Raw genomic sequence first — 23,364 nt, forward strand, 5'->3', positions numbered from 1 at the left:
TTAGAATGTGACTTTATTTGTAGACAGGCCTTTCCATAGGTAACCAAGTTAAACTGGGTCATGAGAGTGGGTACTAACCATATGACTAATGTCCTAATAAAAAGGGGGAAATTTGGACACAGGAAAACACATAGAGGGAAAATGATGTGAAGAGAAACAGAGAGAAGATAGCCATTTGCAAGCCAGTAAAAGAGGCTTGAAACAGAGCTTCCCTCACAGCCTCAGAAGGAACCAAATTTGCTGACACTTTGATTTTCAACTTCTAGCCTCCAGAAGTGTGAGAAAATTCATTTCTGTTGTTTAGTCATCTAGTACTTTGTTACAGCAGCCCTCGCAAACTAATACAGTTTCTATCCCAGATCTACTAATATGGATTTCCAAGGCAGCAGCTCAGAAATTTGGTTTTGAGAAAATTATCAGATAATTTTGATATGAACAATGAGTTAAAAACACTGCTCAAAATTTTAGCATCTAGAGGGTGGTGGGAAAACAAGTAGACTAAAAAGAAGGAACTAGAAAGGTAAAGTAGAATCAAAGATAAGAATCAAGGAAACCAAGAGAAAAGAGAGTATGAAGAAGGTAAAGGTCAAGAATAGCAAATCAAAAAAATTTTTTAACAAAGAAAAGAGCAGACAAGATGAACTGACTTTAATCATTAAGAAATAGCAGCTTCAAGTTGTTAAGTATGCAGAAGATTGTTGACTGTAGTGCATCTCTTTTAGATTTAATTCTTTTGTGATTTTCTACTGAAAACAATTGGTGGATACATTTGGTTAACATAGAGCACTGATGCATTTAGGATACATTAACTCTTCAGCAATCATATATTCATGATGTTTAATTGCAACTCTCCTGTTGGGAAGAGTGAAGAACAAATAAATTAGTAGATGAAGAAGTGGCTCCAAACAAGAACTGGCAACCCTTCAGTTATATCCAGAGGATTAATGACTATACTACCCAAGGGAATCTACAGATTCAATGCAATCCCTATCAGATTATCAATGGCATTTTTTACAGAACTAGAACAAAAAGTCTCAAAATTTGTGTGGAGAACAAAAGACCCCGGATGGCGAAGGCAGTCTTGAGGGACAAAAACGGAGCTGGAGGAATCAGACTCCTTGTCTTCAGACTATACTACAAAGCTACAGTAATCAAGACAATATGGTACTAGCACAAAAACAGAAATACAGATCAATGGAACAGGATAGAGAGCCCAGAGATAAACCCACACACCTATGGTCAACTAATCTATGACAAAGGAGGCAAGGATATACAGTGGAGAAAAGACAGTCTCTTCAATAAGTGGTGCTGGGAAAACTGGACAGCTACATGTAGAAGAATGAAATTAGAACACTCCCTAACACCATACAAAAATAAACTTAGATGGATTAGATACCTAAATGTAAGACCAGACACTATAAAACTCTTAGAGGAAAACATAGGAAGAACACTCTTTGACATAAATCATAGCAAGATATTTTATGATCTACCTCCTAAAATAATGGAAATAAAAACAAAAATAAACAAATGGGACCTAATGAAACTTAAAAGCTTTTGCACAGCAAAGGAAACCATAAACAAGACAAAAAGACTGCCCTCTGAATGGGAGTAAATATTTGCAAATGAATCATCGGACAAAGGATTAATCTCCAAAATATATAAACAGCTCATGCAGCTCAATATTAAAAAAACAAGCAACCCAAACCAAAAATGGGCAGAAGACCTAAATAGACATTTCTCCAAAGAAGACAAACAGATGGCCAAGAAGCACATGAAAAGCTGCTCAACGTCACTAATTATTAGAGAAATGCAAATCAAAACTACAGTGTGGTATCACTTTACACCAGTTAGAATGGGCATCATCAGAAAGTCTACAAACAAGAAATGCTGGCGAGGGTGTGGAGAAAAGGGAACCCTCTTGCACTGTTGGTGGGAATGTAAATTGATACAGCCACTATGGAGAACAGTATGGAGGTACCTTAAAAAAGTAAAAATAGAACTACCATATGACCCAGCAATCCCACTACTGGGCATATACTCAGAGAATACCATAATTCAAAAGACGCATATACCCCAATGTTCACTGCAGCACTATTTACAATAGCCAGGTCATGGAAGCAACCTAAATGCCCATCAACAGACAAAAGGATAAAGAAGATGTGGTACATATATAGAATGGAATATTACTTGGCCATAAAAAGGAACGGAATTGGGTCATTTGTAGAGATGTGGATGCATCTAGAGACTGTCACAGAGAGTGAAGTAAGTAAGAAAAAACAATTATCATATATTAATGCATATATGTGGAACCTAGAAAATGGTACAGATGAACTGGTTTGCAGAGCATAAACTGAGATACAGATGTAGAGAAAAAATGTATGGACACCAAGGGGGGAAAGTGGTGGTGGGGGTTGAACTGGGAGATTGAGATTGACATGTATACTCTGATGTGGATAAAATGGATGACTAATAAGAGAAAATAAACAAACATTAAAAAAATAAAAAGAATAATAAGGAGTTAAAATAAAGAGCTGATCTTCTGGCAGACTGTAAAACTATTCAGAGAAATAAAACCATATAGAATTGTAACACTAAGTGAAGGTTTGTCTAAATGCTGTAACAAAAGCTGATCATATAAATTTTATAGAGTGAGAAAAAGAATGAGGGAGGGAAGGAAGGAAGGAAGGAAGGGGGGAAGGCATTGCTGTTCATTGGCTCTGTTTACAATGGTTTTCATTTTCTTTTTTCATTTTACATTTTTGTTTTCATAGGTTCTCATCTCTTGTCATGCAGATGCTCAGTGAACTCACTGAGTGATCTGGAGCTTGCCTAGATGAGCGAGGGCAACGAGAGCTCTTTTTTTCTCTGATTCACATATTTCCCTATGTTCACATGTCAACTGCAAGGTCCTGAGTGATCCACTGATTTAAATGAACCTTTCATCAACTAAAGAGATAACTGCATGGAAAAAGAATTCAGCATGAATGAATAAAATGAAGAATCCCGTGAGGATAAACAGCTACTGGGGTGCCTAAGGCATATGAGACATTGAATTCAGAGTTTTTAAAGCTTCTCTTGAGGTCATCTGGAACTATTTATGTGGGAACAGTTTTATTGGTGAAGCACTCATTAAATATTTTCTGCCTAAGATGGTTTGTATTTCACACAGCTGTTTTAAACATTTTAATATATGGTATATGGATACATTTTGAAGGAGATTAAGTTTCCACAAAGCACTGGAAGTGAGTTAAATAAATTTAAGTAATAATAAAGATTATATCCCACTTTTCAAGCATAAAAAGAGGCAAACATCATAGTTTTTACACACTTTTCCCTTTTTCCTTCAATTTACATTTTTAAGATATGTTATTGACTCTTTATATTAAGAGGGTCCCACTTGATACCCAATTCAATAATTATACTATTACAATATTCTGAAAGTAAAAAATTATACTCAGAAATATAATATATGAGTTAGGAGATAAATAAATAAATAAAGCCTCTTTTTCTTCATTGTCTTTTCTGAATAAATAGTAACCAATTTTAAGAGTTAGTCTATTTGGGAAAAACAATCATTTCTTAAAGTTGCTTAAATATCTAGCATAAAATCATGGTGTCTGGTAGCAAACAATTGTACTTAAAAATTATATCTGTCTGAGCCATGGATATAATAAAGGGTGAGTTCATAATTCAGTCTAATAGATCTCATACATGCTCATCTTTTAAGTGCCTTACATGAGGCTACTTTTGTGCCCATTAAAAAGAAGTGCTATGGACATTCCCTCAGTGTTAATGTTGGAATGTCAATCCTAGTCATTCAGCTCCACTTTATTACTGTTTTCCAGTCAGGATGGCTATCAGCCTAAGTGTCTGAGCATGGCAGAACAAAAACAAAATGAACCAAAACAAAATACAACAAAAAAAACCCCATAATCTTACAGCTTTTTTTTTTTTTACCATTCTGCAATCCTATGAAGACAGCAACATGTATTTACAATATCTCATTTGCAAAGGCATAAAAGATGAAAGATGATATTCAACTTTGTGAACTACTAGAAACAGGTTGATGCATGAGAAAATAAATGAAAACCTTGGATTCATATGGTATATATTCTACAGATCTTTTTCAAGGAATTTTGCTCTAACGAGCATGTTGATATAAGCAATCTGTTTCCCAAGCTGTTCACATAGAGAATAAAGACCTCAGGCACAAAAAGATGGAGAAATGCTTTTTCTCAACCACTGAAACTGAGAAACTAAGAGTATATACATATAGACTCGTTTCCTAATTATCATATATTTTTATTAAAACAAACATATTTTAGACTAGGATTTCTCATTTTTGTACACTATCTACTTTCTAGATTGATGGCAGATGTATAATAATAGTAATAATTCACATGGAATTTTAGGGTTTGCAACATATTTCAAGTATGTCATCAATGTGTTACTTCATTCTGAGACTGATTAGTTCTGTCCAAGGAAATATTTCTCTAAGATTTCATTTTGAGTGTTTCAAATATATACATACTTTTATCTTGGATAGTTAAATGTAATGAAACTATTAATTGGTTATCAAGATCTCATTTTAATTTCAAGTAAAAGCATCCCCTCCTATGAAAACAGTATAATTGACCATTCAGCAGATAACACTTCAGTGATCAAATATCCATATGAAATAATAAAACAAATACTTTGTAAATGAAAGTTGATGAGGTAATAAGAGGTTCAGATGCTTTATTATTTTAGCGTTATTAAGACTGAGAGAGCTGAGATGTTCCTAGAGATGGCTCAAAGGTGTGCAACCCCAGAGTAGCTGTCCTGGCCTCCCTCAGTGTAATGGCAGACCCAGAGAACCCCAGGCTGAGGAGCCACCACCCACCACTCAGCAACTCCACAGACCCTTCTTTGTGGGCAAAGCACAAAAGGGACTTGCCTCTCACAAAAGCATACTGAAATTAATAGAATACATTTATATGTATTGCATAATCTTCTGTGCCCCGGTGGGATTCATTGTCTAGGTCAAGGCTGTCCATTATATCTTTTTATAATACTGGAAGTATTCTGTATGTACACTCATAAACCTCAGCTGCACATGGCTACTGAGTACTTGAGATGTGACTGAGAAACTAATTTTTAAAAATTTTATGTTATTTATGTAATTTAAATGATCACATGTACTTAGTGCCTACTGTATTGGACAGTGCAGTTCTAGGCATTTCTTTCAGTCACCCAACTTAGATGGCCTATGCAAATTCTTAACATTATATGATAATAAGCAAAACAAGCTTAAATATACATTTTTGCTTAAGAACACACTTTTGATAATTCATTTGAATTACATTTATATATCTTCATCATCTTTATGAAAATGGATAAAATAGAATGGCCTGGGGTGAAAAAAATATTACAAGTATCTGCTTTTAAATTAATTCAAAATAACTTTTGGGTCACTAATGAAAGCTTCAATATACTCTAAAGAGGAAAAGGACTCAGAGAATGCCTTTTATCAATAAACATTTTTAAAAGTTTATAAATCCAGTATGCATTTATTAAAGCTTTAAATTATACATAGTAAGATTGGTGATCTCCTTGGAGAAAAAAATCAGCAGATAAAGGAAGGTAATTGGAGCAGCTTGTTTGTTAAATCATACTTTTCTAATTCATGGCAATACTTGACCACACTCCCACCCCCAATTCCTTCTTTCTAAAACTTTACTCCTTCTAATAACATATTACTGTGTATTTATATTAAAGAAATGACTGAATATCAGAGATAATAACTGAATCAAATGAATGACATTAGAGAAATGCTGTTGAATAACGTATTCACTTCAAGGAAGTACCAGGAATATGAACATTAGTTTATATTTCCCTTGAGTTTTCTGAAGGTGGACACATTTGCATATATTTGTATGATAAAGATTTATTATTTTTTTATTTCCCTTGTGCATTAGCAGTATTAGATGCTTACATAACTTTTTCTCCTATTATTGTTTTGACTCTCATTTTATGTTCCTTCAGTGAGGTCATTCTTTGAGTTCTCAATCTGAGTAGGGAAAATAGGGTTTGATATATGTCTTGGTGCAGCAAATAACATACTGAAGTAAAACTGTCACAATGTAGCGGATACATGTTTTTCATTCTGAAGGTTGTTAAATTGCTAGCACCATAATTGTCTGAATCTATGATAATAATTAAAATAGATGTGGTGAAAAGGTACCAGATGTATAGAATAATGGTTAAGAGCTCAGATGTGACTAAGTTCAAAGTGTTTCACTAATTATTTCCTTTAAAGACCTGTCATCTTCTAAGTGGGAACAAATAATATCTTCCTTAAAGGTTTCTGTGAGAATTGACAAGGTATTTTGAATCAATACTTAGCATATTGCCTGACACATAGCTAACTTTTGGAGATACTTATAAACTGTATTATTTTAATTTTTCACTCCAGATTTTTAAAGTAATATAGGTATATGTAAGAATTAACACTAAAATGTTTTCATTTGTAGTACAGAAATACTCTTTGTTTATAGTCATCATAAAAAATCTATTTTTGTTATCATTTATAAGTTTCAAAAATTTTAAGAAACCAGACCAAAATGAAGCCCAACAGAGAAAACAGATTATAAAATGATGAGAATCTAAATGTAATGTGTAAAGTTTTCAGGATGGAATTTTTCCCTTAGCCACAATATGTTACTTGTTTTTGTTCCACATAAAAGCGGTTTTCATTAATATTAAAATACACAACAGAACTCATGGTTACCTTAAGCTCTCCTGGTATTTTGATTTACCTCACTGAATCAATTTCCTGCAGAAGCCAACCCACAATGTTATACTTCAAAGTCATATCCCTCAAATCTATAAAATAATTCTTAGTATCAAAGTAATTAAAATGGTTCATTGTTTCACTGACAAGGAGAAAAATATTACAATTTGGTTCTTAACATACAATTTCTTCATTGTTTTTTTTTGTAAACATGTAGCCTCAAGTCAAGGTAAAATTGCTATCATTTTAACAGAAGGCAAAAAAGTAAATTGAATACATTATAGTAAGGAAGACTATTTAAAGTAGAAAAACAGCTGATTAAAGAATAAACTCATTTTTTTTTAATTGAGAGAGAAGGAAAAAAAAATCACATTATCTTAAAGTTTTCCAAACTGTAGGTTTCGACCCACTTGGGAGGATTGAAATAAATTTAATGAATCTTAACTAAAATATTTTTCATGAAATAAAATAAAACAAAATGAAGTAAAATAAAATGGAGAGTATCAGGGAGCATCACAATACAGTTTCATGAGAGTTTTGTCTCAGTTGTGTGTGTGTGTGTGTGCGCGTGTGTGTGTCTGTATGTGTGTGTACTGGATCATGAGGAAAAATGTGCTTCTTATTGGGAATCATTATCAAAAATTTGAAAAAATACCTAAACTCTACTAAGCAATTTAAAATCCTGGGCTACAGAGAGTAACAGAAAAATAAAAACAAGAAAGTTGTGAATGACTGATCTATTAATGTCAAATTATTTTATTATTTCTCAAGATAAGCTTTTGAGACAGATTTGAGTCACTGAGTTTTCACTGTAGTTTCAATTATAAAATAGAGCATGGGACAGATTTTTTTTTACTCTCTTTAAGTTTCCTTTATGAGTAAAACAAAATAGCTTCAAAATAGTCTCAGAGACTATCAGTAGAAAATCTAGTCACTCAGTGATTCAGATAATGTGTCTGGCTTGATCATCAATGGATAGTGATTATTAGGACAACCAGAATCATATCCTTTCAAAGTTTCTGTGAGCAGAAAAGTTTAAGTTACATATCACCTACACATACCTAATGGAAATCAAGGTGGTGGAGTTGTGCTCATAAAGTTAAATTGTTAAACAGCAGGTGAATCCCAGCACATGAAAAACAAATACATTCTCTAGGCACAAATTAGATATAACATGATAGTAACTGCAAAAATTTTAAAGTGCAAAATGGTTGCATTCCCTCATGTATGATATGAACATGTATTTAGTCACATTAATAATGCAACATAAAAATATTTCTCGGATTTGAAATTCTCTTTTATTCTTTCCAAATTTACAACACTTTAGGAACACAGAAAACTTCAGCCACAGAACATATATTTTTCTAATTTGCCTGTGGCTTTGATGATAATTAGAAGACTGCCATGCAGCCTTATCTGAACACTAACTCCAGACTTCTGCCCATTAGGAATTTCCCATTTACTTTCTTTCACTCCTGCCTGGGATAAACTTTCAACATCTCTGTCAATGTTTTCCTTATTTTTGAGGTCTAATTTAAATTACTCATTCACTTCTTTCTCCCAGAGATCTTTATTTTTCTTCACAATAGACTTTTTTTGCTGTGTGGTTACATTTCTTTTCCAATTACAGATAATTAGTTCCTTGAAGGCAAGATTATCATAATCACCTTTACCTGGTATAATGCCTTGAACATATTTGATAGTCTATGTGGGTATCTGTGAGGATGAGTAAATGGATGAATGAGGGAATGAGTGGATGAATGAATAAATGAATAGTGAATAACACTTACAGATCTATTAAATTGACTTTTGAAAAGGACACTATCAACAGTTTACCATTAATGTTTGCATTTAGAACCAATATTTTGAGTCACCCCACATCTGATTCCCTCTTGAATAGTAAATCACTGCAAAATGTCTGTCAATTCTTCATCAATAATCTAACCAATATCAGCATGCTGAGAATGGGGCGCTGGGTCACTCATTACTGTGGGATGTTGGTGTTAGTGGATTCCATGTGGTTTACTTATGATACCAACTTTGTCTTGACAGAGCAACATGCATTTCACCTTCTGTTGCCTTTCTGTAACATTCTAAGCATTGACATGAATAAACCACAAAGACTTCTGAAACTCAATTTGGAAATTATCTTAAAACCAAATGTCCAATGTTGTCATAGTAACTAAATGATGCTGCAAAAGTCACTATGTCAAAATAAAGAACAGAAATGCTTAATATTTTTTCATTCATTTTTGGAAAACTGATTTATAATTGAAAGTTTTAGATTGCATACATGTAGTTGCTTAGTAGGAAAGGATTCAAGTAGCATTGTAATTACTGAGAAGTTTCCAGAATACTGTTTTTACAATTTTATCTCCATTTACATCTTTCAAATTCCCTATATTCTAACAACAGATTAGACAGTTTGTGTCTTGATGCCTTTATTGTGGAATGTTGTTTTACATTCTTAATCACTTATCATTCTCACATTCATTTTTCAAAAATTGGTTACAATATTATAATTTATCCACATTTTTAGACACTCTTTTTCCTGGTCAAATTAATCAACCCTCATCTATATATCTATATTTTTAAATTAAATTTAAAGACAACAAATATATTTTAGTTCTTGGAAATAAATTATTCCTATTTTGTTTTGTATGTATAGTGTCAGGATATATAGTTCTATGTAATCTTTCTCTCTATGGAGATAAGAAAGAAAAGTCTCATTGCTTTGATAAATTAGAAATGCTAATGCAAGTTAAAACAGAAGAAAAATCATTTACCATTAAAAAATATTCAACCTTTTGAAAAGTCCAAATACAAAGAAAAGATTTTTATAGCCTAGGATATAGATAGTTGGGTTTATCTGATAAATCAGTATTATTATAGTTTGGAGTGGAAAAGAACTTTGAATGGTGTAGTGATTTTTTTAATTAAGTCTTTTAATTATACTTAAAAGAATAGAAAGTGAAAAGTTATGTCTTCTTTCACATTACCTTGGAGTGAGATTTTTATCAGTTCTCCAAGCTAAGCAGAATCAAATCTGTTCATTAATTTCCTGGGAACTGACCAAAGAAAGGTTTCCTGTGTAGCTGGCAATGCAATTGATAGCAGGTACTTTTTATGCTGAGTCATCTTTCACATTTTAGTGAAGGATTCTGATACCATTGTCTCTAAAAGGAAACAATATCTTGGCTTAAGAATACTATATTCCCGTGATACTTTCCACATGTCATGCAACGTGATAGAACGCGATACAGGTACATTGTAATAAGTCACAGGTATATTATAGTTTTTAATACCCAGACCAGGGACTGGGAAAACTCTACAAAGCGATTCACTAAAAAATGCTGTAAGCAAATCGAGATGACAACCTGTAAAAAAAAAAAAAAAAAGTGCAAGTGACTTACAGGAAGATGGGGGGAAAAAAGAAACAGAGAGAACAGAGAACAAATAATTTACCAGACTTAAGCCCTAACATATCACTAATTACTGTAAATGTAAATTGTCTAAATATTCCCCAAAAGCCACAGATTAGAAGAGTATATGAAGGGTCAGGACTAGACTATATGCTGTTTACATGAAACTCACGTCAACTTAGATGATATAGGTAGGTTGAAAGAAAAGATGGAAAAAAGATATAGCATGAAAACATTAATTAAAAAAATCAGAAGTAATCATATTTATATAAAGAAAGTAGACTTCAGAGCAAAGAAAACTATTTGAAATAAAGAGGGACATTAAATAATGATAGAAGATTAATCCCAGGAAGACATAATTATTGTAAATGTGTATGCACAAAACCACAGAGCCTCAAAATACTCAAAATGAAGACTGATAGAGATAAAAGGAAAAATAGACAAATTCACAATTAACACATGGGGAATTTAACATCTTCTTTAATAAATTGATATAGCACCTACACAAGGATATAGAAGATCTGAACAACAAAATCAACCAAAAAGACCTAATTAACATGTTTAGAACACTCCAGTAAACAATAGCAGAACATACAATTGTTTCAAGCACTTATGAAGTATTCACCAAAATAGATCATACTCTAGTCCATAAAACAATCTCAGCAAATATAAAAGAATCAACATCGTACGGATTATGTTGTCTGACCATAAAAGGGAGCAAAATAAAAATCAATACCAGAAAAACTGCAGGAAATTTTCTAAACATGTATGTGGAAATTTAACTACCCATTTCTAAAAAAACCCATAGGTCAAAGAGGAAGTCTTAAAGGAAATCTCTAAAAATACATAGAATTGAATGAAAGTGAAAATACAACATATCAAAATGTATAGGACAACACAGCAGAATGCATGTACTAAGAGACTAAGAGGGAAATTTATAACAGTAAATGATTATATTAGAAAATAGAAAAGGTCTTAAATCAGTAATCTAAGTTACTATCTCAAGAAACTAGAAACAAAAGAGGAACATATAGCCAAAGAGAGAAAAATCAAGGAACTAATAAAGATGAGAGCAGAAATCGGTGTAATTAAAATAAGACAATAGATAAAATCAATAAATCAAAATGCTGATCCTTTGAAATAATTTAAAAATCTTACAAGCCTCTAGCACGACTGACAAGATGAAAAAGAGAGAAGAAACAAGTGACCAATATCAGGAATTAAACAGGGTTTATCCCTACAGACTCTGCTGCCATTAAAAAGATAAGGGATTACTACAAATAACTTTGCACTCATAAAATTCAACAACCTAGAAAATACCACTCAGCAAAAGAAAAGAAAAAAATTGGATACAATAGATTCATATAAAAATTTAGCTGAATTTCCAGAAGATTATACCAAGTGGGAAAAAAAAAAAAAAAAGCCATTCCCAGATAGTTACAAACTGCATTTATCGTGCATGCTTAAAGTCACAAATCTGTAAAACTGTAGAACAGATTAGTGGTTGCTAGGGTTTAGAGAAAAGCTTGGAGGATGGGGGAGGGAGGGAGGTGTGGCTGTAAAGGGCAACATGAGGGATCCTTGCAGTGGTGGAAATGTTCTGTATCTTGACTGTATCAATCTCAGTATCCTGGTGGTGATATTGTACTATCATTTTTCGCAAGATGTTACCATTTGGAGAAACTGGATAAAGGATGCACTAATCTCTCTGTATCATTTCACTTACCTGCATGTGACTCTACAAATAGCTCATAATAAAAGTTTAACTTATGAATATGATTTGTTGATTAATACATTAAAATTCATTTATATTTGGTATGCTATGAGTCTATAAATGTGTGAGTCTGTGACTATAAACACGTGGTTATGTACATCCCTACAAATGTACTGCAGAAGTTCTGCTTCCATTGAGCATGTAGTCACTTTAGTAGGTTAAGGGAAGTATAAACAAAAGCAAGAAGATTCTAAGAAAATAGCAATTAAACCAAGATTAGAAATGATCGATTAACAGCAGGGGCCACATGTAAGAAAAAGAAAGCTAACAGTATTGTAAGATAATATATTAGCCAAAAGCCCTGAGAGAAAGTTGGTCAGCACAGAATCTATTCAGATTTTCATTGATATAAAGCCTTTAGATGATGCAAATGACTTTAAGGAAATATTAGTTAAGGAGTAATGAGTAAGTAGTAGGCTCAGGTGGCAAACACTCTACATGAACTTTGGTGCATTTGGGATGTGTGGATTGGAGGAATGGATTAGAGTTCAGGGATGGGTTTGGTGAGTGGAGGAAGATCAGTGTGGCTATAAAGGGACAACATGAGGGTTCCTTGTAAGAATGAAATTTTCTATACAGTCACTGTGTATGATACAACAGAATTGATATCAGGTGAGGAATTAGAAATTGAGAAGAGGAGACAGAACAGGACCGAATGAGGTACAAGTCAATTGATTCTAGTACAGAAACAGATTTGTAGGATCTGTCTGGTGAGAATCAATAAAAGGTGTCCCTGTTATATTAACTTTCGTTTCTTATGAGGGAAGACACTTGTACTAATGATGACTGAGGAGAAAACAATCCTCACGGTACAATCTGAATCAAGGCCCTGCTGGTGTATTTCACTTGCTTATAGATTATTTACTGGGCTCTAGGGCAGGAGTTTGCAAACGATGTCCCATGAGCCAAAGCTAGGCCACTGCCTGTTTGAGAAATAAAGTTTTATTGGCACACAGACTCCCTCACTTGTGTACATAGTGTATATGGCCGCTCTTGTGTTACAACAGCAGTGTTGAGTAGTTGAAACACAGATCACTGGGACCACAAAGCTGAAAATATTTACTAGATGGCCCTTTACAGGAAAAGTTTGCTGACTCTAGCTCTACAGGTACAAGTCTAAGGTGACGCAACACAGGAAAAAAGCTCTCGAAACATACTGAATATCAATGAGGTCACTCTTCCTGTGGACTGAATGTTAAGTTTCCGTGGCCAGTATTAATCTATAATTACTGTACCTACAACTTTCATTCCATCAGCTACAAAACAGGTAATTGGCAACATGACGACAATTTCAACTTTCATTGTACGGTACAGACTGATCAGCGTTTATATATGGCACATTCAAACCTATTTCTACTGATAAATTTGAAGCTAAAAATCAGTCTACAATTTCAAAGGATAGTCATTAAAGTGTTTTATATTCTAATGTAAGTAACTTGGTGTCAGAAAGAGTTGGTTAAGTTTCCAAATTTGTCTAAGTTGCTCCTGGGCTGACCTTCTTCACTGAGATCATTTGGTTCCTTGTTAAGAATTTTTCAAAGGAATTTTGTGAGAATCTAAGTAATGTGACAAGTGTTGAGCTGAAAACAGATTTAGTATGACCTTTCCTTTTGTAGAAAGGAAGAAAATCTTAGTATATATACAGGGAATAAATAAAAAATAAAATGAAGCAAGGCAATTAAAAGTTATATCAAATTTTGTGTTCATGTTTTTAAAGTTACCACACCAACAGGCTCATGGAGAGTAGAATAACAAATCACTAAAAGAATTCTTGTTAGCATTCAAGAACTAAAAAAGTAAAAGAAAGGAGGAAGTCTTTTTAGGAAACTTTTAAAGAAAGAGGTGGCTTCTCAATCAAGCCCATTTTAATGTCTATATTGGTGAAAGGCTGAACTCAACCATGAAGGCCAGAATCCTGAGTCATCTGAGAAGCCCGTCTTTTTTTAATTCCTCACATCTCATCTATTATTAAGTCCTGCCTTTTTTTACCTCATATATACTTCTGTACAGCATCCCTTCCTTTTCAGCTCCATCAAGACTACTGCATACACCCGCACCTGAACCTCTGATTACTAATGGATTTTCTTGTGGCTGGTGGTGTTATATTTAATTCATCACTCTCACTACCTCTAGAATGGTTCCAAACCCAATCACACCAATCCCTCCCTCAAAACATTTTACAATTTCCTTTCTTTTACAGGACCTAGCCCAATTCTATCATGTGCCATGAACAATTCTTCAGGATATGGCTCTAGTCGAAGTCTGAAGATCCTCCCTTTTTTTTTTTTAACATCTTTACTGGAGTATACTTGCTTTACAAAGGTGTGTTAGTTTCTGTTTTATAACAAAGTGAGTCAGCTTTACATATACGTATATCCCCATATCTCCTGCCTCTTGCATCTCCCTCCCTCCCACCCTCCCTATCCCACTGCTCTAGGTGGTCACAAAGCACTGAGCTGATCACCCTGTGCTATGCAGCTGCTTCCCACTAGCTAGCTATTTTACGTTTGGTAGTGTATATATGTCCATGCCACTCTCTCACTTTGTCCCAGCTTACCCTTCCCCCTCCCCATGTCTTCAAGTCCATTCTCTATGTCTGTGTCTTTATTCCTGTCCTGCCCCTAGGTTCTTCAGAACCTTTTTTTTTTTTTTTTTTTAGATTCCATATATATGTGTTAGCATATGGTATTTGTTTTTCTCTTTCTGACTTACTTCACTCTGTATGACAGACTCTAGGTCCACCCACCTCACTACAAATAATTCAATTTTGTTTCTTTCTATGGCTGAGTAATATTCCATTGTATATATGTGCCACATCTTCTTTATCCATTCATCTGTCAATGGACACTTAGGTTGTTTCCATGTCCTGGCTATTGTAAATAGAGCTACAATGAACACGTGGTACATGACTCTTTTTGAATTATGGTTTTCGCAGGGTATATGCCCAGTATGGGATTGTTGGGTCGTATGGTAGTTCTATTTTTAGTTTTTTAAGGAACCTCCATACTGTTCTCCATAGTTGGTGTATCAATCTACGTTCCCACCAACAGTTCAAGAGGGTTCCCTTTTCTCCACACCCTCTCCAGCATTTATTATTTGAAGATTTTTTGATGATGGCCATTCTGACTGGTGTGAGGTGATACCTCATTGTAGTTTTGATTTGCATTTCTCTAACGATTAGTGATGTTGAGCTTTCTTTCATGTTTGTTGGCAATTGCAGATCCTCTCTTAATCACCTCCCACCACCCCATTTCTAATGCTACTCCATGCAGAATAATTTATAGCTCCCTAAAGGTGCCTCAATCTTTATGCCTCTGTGCCTTCACACCTACTCATCCTACTGCATGGAATGCTCCCGCTGGGCCCATCGCTGAAGTAATTATTATATTTCTTTAAAATTTTTCTCAAATATCATCAATTTGGGGGAAATACTTCCTGACCATCTTACCCAGTCTCCTTCCTCTACACCCAGGGTCTTAGCTACTGGCTTTCCTTTGAGAGTTCCTGTTATACTTCCACAGACTGCTTTGCAAATCTCCACTTACCTCTGCTTATTTTCAATCACTGACATAGCTAAGGATCAGTATTGGAAATGTTGAGGTAGATAGTAATTAGAACAATATTTACTGAGCAATTTCTCTGAGTCAGGTACCAAGTATTTCAAAAATACTACGCCATCAAATCCTCAGAGCAAGCTTATAAAATAAAGTGTAAATGATTTATTAACCCTTAAGAAAATTCTACAAGGTAGGTAGTATTATCTACATCATATAGATGAGAAAGCTAAAGATTAGGGAGACCAGAATTTGAAGCCAGGTTTACCTAAAACCAGACAACAAATTCTAAAACAGTGCCTGATAGTGAAGAATTTTCTTGTAGGAATATTTTTTCTCTTCTATTATGCCTAATGTACATAGAATATATAATATACTATATATATCCATATATACACAGCCTCCTCTTTAGTAACTATTAATTCACACATTCAGTAATTAATAAATGTTTATTGAACACCTACTACAGTATGTGTCAGTTGCCTGTCTTAGTGTTTCTGCTCTTCTTCATCTGGGTCCTATTCCCTATGGCCTTGCTCATGAATAAAATTGGAAATAAGAAAACATGTCCTACTCTAAAATGATAATTGGTAAGGCATTGGCAAAAATTTAAAACCCCACAGAAGTATTTGACATTAAGTGGGAATCATGGAAACAAAAAATTAATATTATAAATTAAAAGTCTAATCATGGAAATTTGAGGATCAAAGGAACACAGGGAGTTGGATGAGAACATATTTTTCTTTATACCTCACCTTAGCAGCAAGGCCATAGTCCTCTAACCTTATGCTTTACCACACAAAATAATATAAAATGTTATAACTTATCTTAAAGCTCCTAACTTCTAGTGAATAAAATTAGATAAATTCTGCTATCATTTCTGACTTCTTACAACACCTTTCCCAAATGGCAGGTCATAATCTATCACGTTGAAATCTAAAGTTAGTTGATTTTCTCTAAAAAGAAATGGGAACTAAAATTCTCTATATAATCGTTTTTCATTGTTCTTGAAAGTACTGATGAAGTCACATCTTAGCTTTCTCTCTTCATCATAACTAATCACTGTTCCTCTAGTTCTTACAGAGAGGCAATTTACTCAGCTATTCAGTTCAGCCTGGACTTAAATCTGGTGGACTGGCACCAAATTTAAAATAGTTTTTATCTATTTGTTTTAATCAGTAATGTTCATGCACAGTTGTGAGGGGGAGGTGGATCAGAAACACCTACTTGGAATCCAACTAATTTCTCATCTTTTTACAAATCTTGGTGGGTGAAACACACATGGAAAATGTAATCAATGACTAAAGGAAAAACTACCTGTTACTATGCAAACGTAAAGTTACTGATGAGTTTTACTAAATAGTACAAAATAGTGACTCTATTAGCTAATATGTATGGAATATACAGGCTTTAGAAATTTTACTTAGACTGCTTCGAAAGATGCAGTATGACAGCTAAGCAAACTCCCTTATGAGAAGGGTTTTTGTTTACCTGTTCACAACAGAGACTAAATACACCTTTGTATGTCAGAAATTCAAACGCAGGTAGGTCTGATGTGACCATCAGATGACTAATGTCCCTACCTTCTATCATATTTAGATTTTTTATAGATTTATATAACTGAGAATTGAACTTAGATCAAAAGCTATAACCAATTTACTTTTGAATATGAACTTCAATTCATTATTCAGTAAAATTTCATGGAGTCACTGTGGTTTAAGTGGGTCAAAGTGATCCGAAATATAGATGTGTATCCAGAATGACAGCGCTTGCCTGCCTCAGTAGAAATATGCATTCTGTTTATACTAATTGGCAAACCATTAATGGAGATGACATTGTTACAGAGGCAGGTATATGTACTGACAACTATGTTCTCAGGGTGGCCTCTACACCTCTGGATCCAGCGTGAATTTTACACAGACATGATTTTATTCAGATTTACACATCTACCACTGATGAGGACAGCATCACCAATAATTATCCCTGCAAGTACTACAGCACTGGTGTGAGCATCAGTGTCTTGGTTTGGGTCAGAATCTTCTGCTTTGTGCACTACGTGCTCAGCCTTCTTGGCTTTTCACTGCTATGATTCTGAAACTGGTTTTGTCTTCTCCCTGTTGCTGAAATACTTGCTTCTAGATGATGGCAAAGAGGAAACGCTTTATGAAAGATGAGACTTTCAATTAAGTTGTAGGCTCTAGTTGAAAGGACAACATAAACACTTTATTTACTCTCTCAGAGATGCTTTCTCCCTCTTTTAGAGACTTGTAACCCTTTCCCTGCAGGGGTGACATGACGTAGTATGTAACAGTTCATGGTCAGCTGTTTGATCAATCTGAGAGCAAAGATGGTGCCACTATTTACTAGCTGTGTGACTGCTCAAAATAAGCCTATCACAGGTTTCAATTTTCTTGTCTCTAGAATAGGGACAAGAATTATGACACACCTTTGTATTTTGGGAAATATGCTGCCAAAGACGTTGCCAGTTAAAATATGATATTTAGAATAATTTTGTATGTATTGAACTAGCTTTCTTAGACCTGATTAGACATAAACTTTTATCACATGGGATTTTTATACATGAATAAAATGAGAAAAACATAAGATAGATAAATTGGCCCAAGTATCTGTGAACCTTGTTCACTTTCAGCATCTGACTTTTCTGAATCACTTTTCGATTCACAATTCATGTACATCTGCTTTCTCTCACACAATGTAGTTCTCTGGGTCATCCAAAAGATTGGCGATTCAGTATTTCTTAACATAATACATAAAAGAACTGACAGCCATTGGTGCTGGATTCCTACGCTGACTTAGGTATTACAGACAGCCAATTTACTTTTGATTCCTGTTGCAGGAAAGTTGTTTAAAACGTATGAATTGCCATCTTTCCTTTCCAGTATCCATCACCACTTGGTTCCTGTGACTTTAAAGAATGTTTCATTATTGTTTCTGAGGTTTTCACTCAAACTTCTGACACTGAATCTGAAGTTTTATTCTGGCATTTTTGATGTTCATGAATGCACAGGTAATGGTATCCACATCAGAGTTGCCATCTAACTAACAAAAATCATGAGACATTATGACTGTGAAGTACATCCAGACAGCAAAGACATTTCACATTAAAATGTGAAAATAAAAGTGTATCTCAGAATTGATGAACGGTAGTAATACTTATCTCATGGGTTGTATTAAAAAGATGAATGTATGGTCAATGTGTATGAAGTATGCAAGTGCTCCTGTCATTTACCTCTCTTTACCAGTAATATTAATACAGATCTCCAGATATTATTTTACATCTTTATAGGGGAGGGATTATGAGTCACAGATCTTGATATCCAACATATTTTAACTGAATTGTGCCTCTGATGGAAAAAACAGAAAACATTAACTCCAAAGCCATTTCAAAGTAAATTGATTTTAGTTATTTATTGTTTTCTGTAACAATAATGTACCTTCTTAAGTGGTTGAAGCTATTTATGAAGTTCCAGTTCCTTCTCTCTTCTCAGATTACAAGTCACCTGTGAAAAAATCTCTTCTCTGGAGAGAATTCCCTCCAATTACTATAGCTTGTCACATGGTTCAAGCAAGTGTGATGTGGTTGATTGGAAGATGGCAATTAAACAGAGGTAAAGAGGACAATTCCTCTAATGTAAGTCGAAAGACCACAAACTTAGCTAAATGAAGATGGCCATACAAAGCATTTTCCCATCAGAGGGTAAAGTTCTCCACAGGCAGCCATCTGCTGATGGTACTGCAGGGCCGTGTGGAAAATCACAATGGGAATGAAGAAGCTTAAACTGGTTTCTTATTAAGGCAGGATTCCTATGACTTTGTGTCACAACATTCTGAGACCAAAGTCTTCCCTTAAAACGACTGTGTCAGAATACCAGGATGTCCTATCTTGTTAGTATTTCCCTAATTGTCTTATCATTGTGTAATTAGTATGGGGCAGCTCCAGTACAATCTGGACAAATACAGCAGGCAGAGATGAATCACCAAGTCAGCTCAGACATCCTGGAATATGACAACCCTAAACAGGACTGAGCTTTATAGTCTCCCTGCTCCTTGTAGGAGCAAGACTCAGCAACTCCACAGCAGTATTAGCCCAGCAAATCTATCTTTAATTCCTTTTCTTATACATAGTCCACATTTCAAGCAGAAAGGATACTAGGTGTATCCCTGTAGTACTTGTGTTCTTGATTCTTTCCACAACAATACTTTCCAAAAACAATACTCCTAGAGACTCATTACCCTCCAAAACATTTATTCTTATTCCTACATGGTTTACCTGTACCTCTATATAGGCTTCTTCCTATGGCTTTTAAATATAATCAAACAAGGAGAAACCACTATCCCATCCGGTGGGCACAGATCCTAGGCTATAACTGAATCTACTATGTATTATGCCCCCTTTTTCCTCATTCCTACCCCTTTGGCCTGACATAAAAAAAAAAAAAAAAGTGAGAAGAAAGTCCCACTGCTGGTTTCCAAAGCCGATATTGGTCCAGGCAACAAGAGGACAAAAATCTTAAATTTCAAGTTGAATTAAGCATGGATCTGTATTTAGTCTAGACTATAGTTTTTATTGGTTTGAAGACTTTCATTATATGAGATTGAAAATCAAACTATGGAGTATTCCTGAGATCTTATACAAGAGGTGAGAAAGAAAGAACCAGCAAAACAATTTTAAAGGTATAGCAGAAAAAAATAAGGTTGTTTCTTTTTGCACGCTCTGAGTCCAGCTTACTTAGTAGTTCTTTTACATTAAATGTTTACAACTCTTATTCATTCAACCAATATTTACTTCATGCTTACTGTGTGCTAGACGTATGTTACAATGTGAGTGATAATAGACATGGAACTTTAATCTAGTAGGGGAAACAGAAATTTAACAACATCACCCCAGTAACCATGCAATTACAACTGTGATTTATGTGGTGAAAGAAAATATATGGGTTTTTTTTTAACATCTCTATTGGAGTATAATTGCTTTACAATGCTGTGTTAGTTTCTGCTGTATAACAAAGTGAATTAGCTATATGTATATATATATATATCCCCATATCCCCTTGAGAGGCATAAACTGGGGACTAATACACTCTAAAGAAAATAAAGAAAATTTAGACCTAAAGCATAATCAGATTAAAGAGAAGGAACAAAGCATATTCAAATGAAACTGCATGTATGACTGTCCTGGTGCTGAAAAGGGCATTTTAGGGAATGGAAACAAAGCCATTGTGATGAGCAGATGGATTTGGCAGGAGATGAGGACTGAGAATTAGGTTGATTAATATGGGACTAATCGCGCAAGACTTAAAATATTTTCAAGGTTGTCCTAATAGTGCTGAAGATCTTTAAAGGTTTCGACCAAGGTAAAGACATGAATGAATTTGCCTTGTAAAACAACTACTTGAGCTGCAGCATGGCTAATCACTAGGAGGTGACAAGGATAAAAATGGATGAAAGAGAGTTTCATTTAGTCATTTGCAGTAGAGGTCATTGTAGCTCAGACAGGGAGAGTGCCAATGAAGATGGAGAGAAAGGAATGTATTCAAAAGACATCGCTGATGTAAAATGAGCAGGATTTGATGAAAGATAAGCTATAAGGAAAGAAAGTTATTGGGGATTTTTGGTGTGGGTGCATCAAGGAGGTGTTTATTAAATGGAGAACCCTGAGAAAGGAGGTTTGGAGTTGAAGTATGGGGGGAAAATGTAGAGTTTAGTTTTGCCGTATTAAACTTAAGATGCGTACAAGACATCCAAGTGAAGGTGGACACACATGGCTAAACCTCAGTAACTTTCTGGGACAGAGACATAAGTTTGGTGGTAACTGGCATTAGGGGGATCATATTTAACTCCCAAAAGTGCGTGAGATAACCATGGGAGCAAAGACAGGGAGAAAACAAAAATGTAGTCTAAGAACAAGGTCCAAGGATACTCCAGAATGTATCAATAAAGTAGAGAAGGAAGAGCCTGAAGAGAATGACCTAGAAAGGAAGAAGAAAGGCAGTAAAGTGCGATAACATGAAGCCAAAAAGAAAGATGTATTTCAAGGATGAAATATTCAACTGTCAGGTCAAGAAATTGAGAAATGTATTCATTGGATATTTGCCTCATTAAGACATTGGATGAGCATCACAAAAAGTAATTTTTACAGAGTGAAGAGGAAAAGACCCAGATTAGTTTAGAGTGGGCTCAACAGTGAATGGAAAATGATGAAGTAAAGAGAGTATCTTCAACTTCTGCATAAGAAGGGTGATCACAGTCTTTCCTAGAGAGCTCTGAGTTATCTCTGTTGTCAAGGCAAAGTTACAACTAGCTTCCCCTTTTGAACTAAAAATGTTCTCATTGTATGGTCACCCTATAATGGTAGGAAGGGGTTGAGATATAAATGGTGTGATTATTAGAGTGCAAGAAAGGATCTATGATTATCCAAAAAATAATAATCAGCAAATTGAAAATCTTAAGAAATATGCCATTCTGGATAGTTGAAATTTTCCCTATGGATTTTTAATCATTACAATGTTTTGTTATGTCACAGGTTTAATGGGAATCTTCCTGAAACATATTAAATATTTTCTTATCTTCTAAAATAAAAAAGAATGAATGTGATGTAATCTTTCTGGATCCTTAGCTTATGATCATATGCTGATTTATACTGTAATACCCTTGAAAGGATTTCCTTGAAGTTTGTAGGGATATTAGTCATTCTCCAAATTTTATGTGTATGTATTCATTTAGGCTTGTGTGTGGATAGTGGGATGGGAGTGTGTGAGTGATTGATGTGGAATATATATGAAACAGGGTGCATGAGAGTGGGAAGGGGGGTGGGAAGAGTGGAGGAAATATGGAATAAAATGGTAATTTCAAGGTGGGTTGGGGAGAGAAGAGAGTAGGTGTGCTGATGCATGTGAATATTGATATGCGTGTGTATTAAAAGGTGTATGTGTTGGGGTTGTGAATAATATGTGTATGTTTATATTGGTTGTGGTCTGTGTACTTATGTATAGTGTTTGGGTGTATTATCTACGTGCATGTTGGGATTTAGAATAGTATATATATTAAGATGAGGTATTGCGTGTATACTGGGATTGGGGTGTGTGTTTGTGTGTGTGTGTGTTTGAAAGAGTATCTATGCATTAAGTTGGATGTTTATAGGTGGGTGTTACACATGCTGTGTGGGCACATGTGTGTCTGTGTTGAAATGTGTTAGTGTGGGGGGGGATGCATGAGTATTTGTCTTCATTTATTGTCTTTTCCTTTGTTTTTAACTTCTCATTGCAACCAATATAATTGATTGGTTACAGTAGATATAAATTTCTATATTTAATTTGCTGTAGGACATAAAATCAAATACTCATGCATGTTAAAATTATATGTAAAATAGGACAATACCCTTTGAATAATGACTTGGCATTCTTATTAGTGAGCAAAATTTGCAAGTTAAACCAGTGTGACAAAGAATTGGTGGTTCAGGGATTTTCCTTTGTTCATTTAAAATTCTCAACTTAGTTAGGGAATGAGTTTTTGCAAAGTGCTTCTACAGAAATCACATAAACAAAATGGTCATTTTTGTAAATTCATGTCCCCATAGATAATACACCTTAGAAAATTTTTGAAAAAAATCTCACAACACATTTAGATAATGGCAAAACTATCATGGCAAAGGAAGAACTGGTCAATATGTAGTATAAACATCAGGGTCTTTGAAGGTCCAAAACAGAATATAAATTTTATCTTATTTCCAACTTTTACCAAAATATTTGTCTTTGAGATTTTTTTGACTAGCATTTCCCAACTGGCTACTAGCCAATCTCCCCTCTTCTTTTCAGCACAATT

The sequence above is a fragment of the Hyperoodon ampullatus genome, assembly GCF_949752795.1.
Source record: "Hyperoodon ampullatus genome assembly, chromosome: 13".
Lineage (NCBI taxonomy): Eukaryota > Metazoa > Chordata > Mammalia > Artiodactyla > Ziphiidae > Hyperoodon > Hyperoodon ampullatus.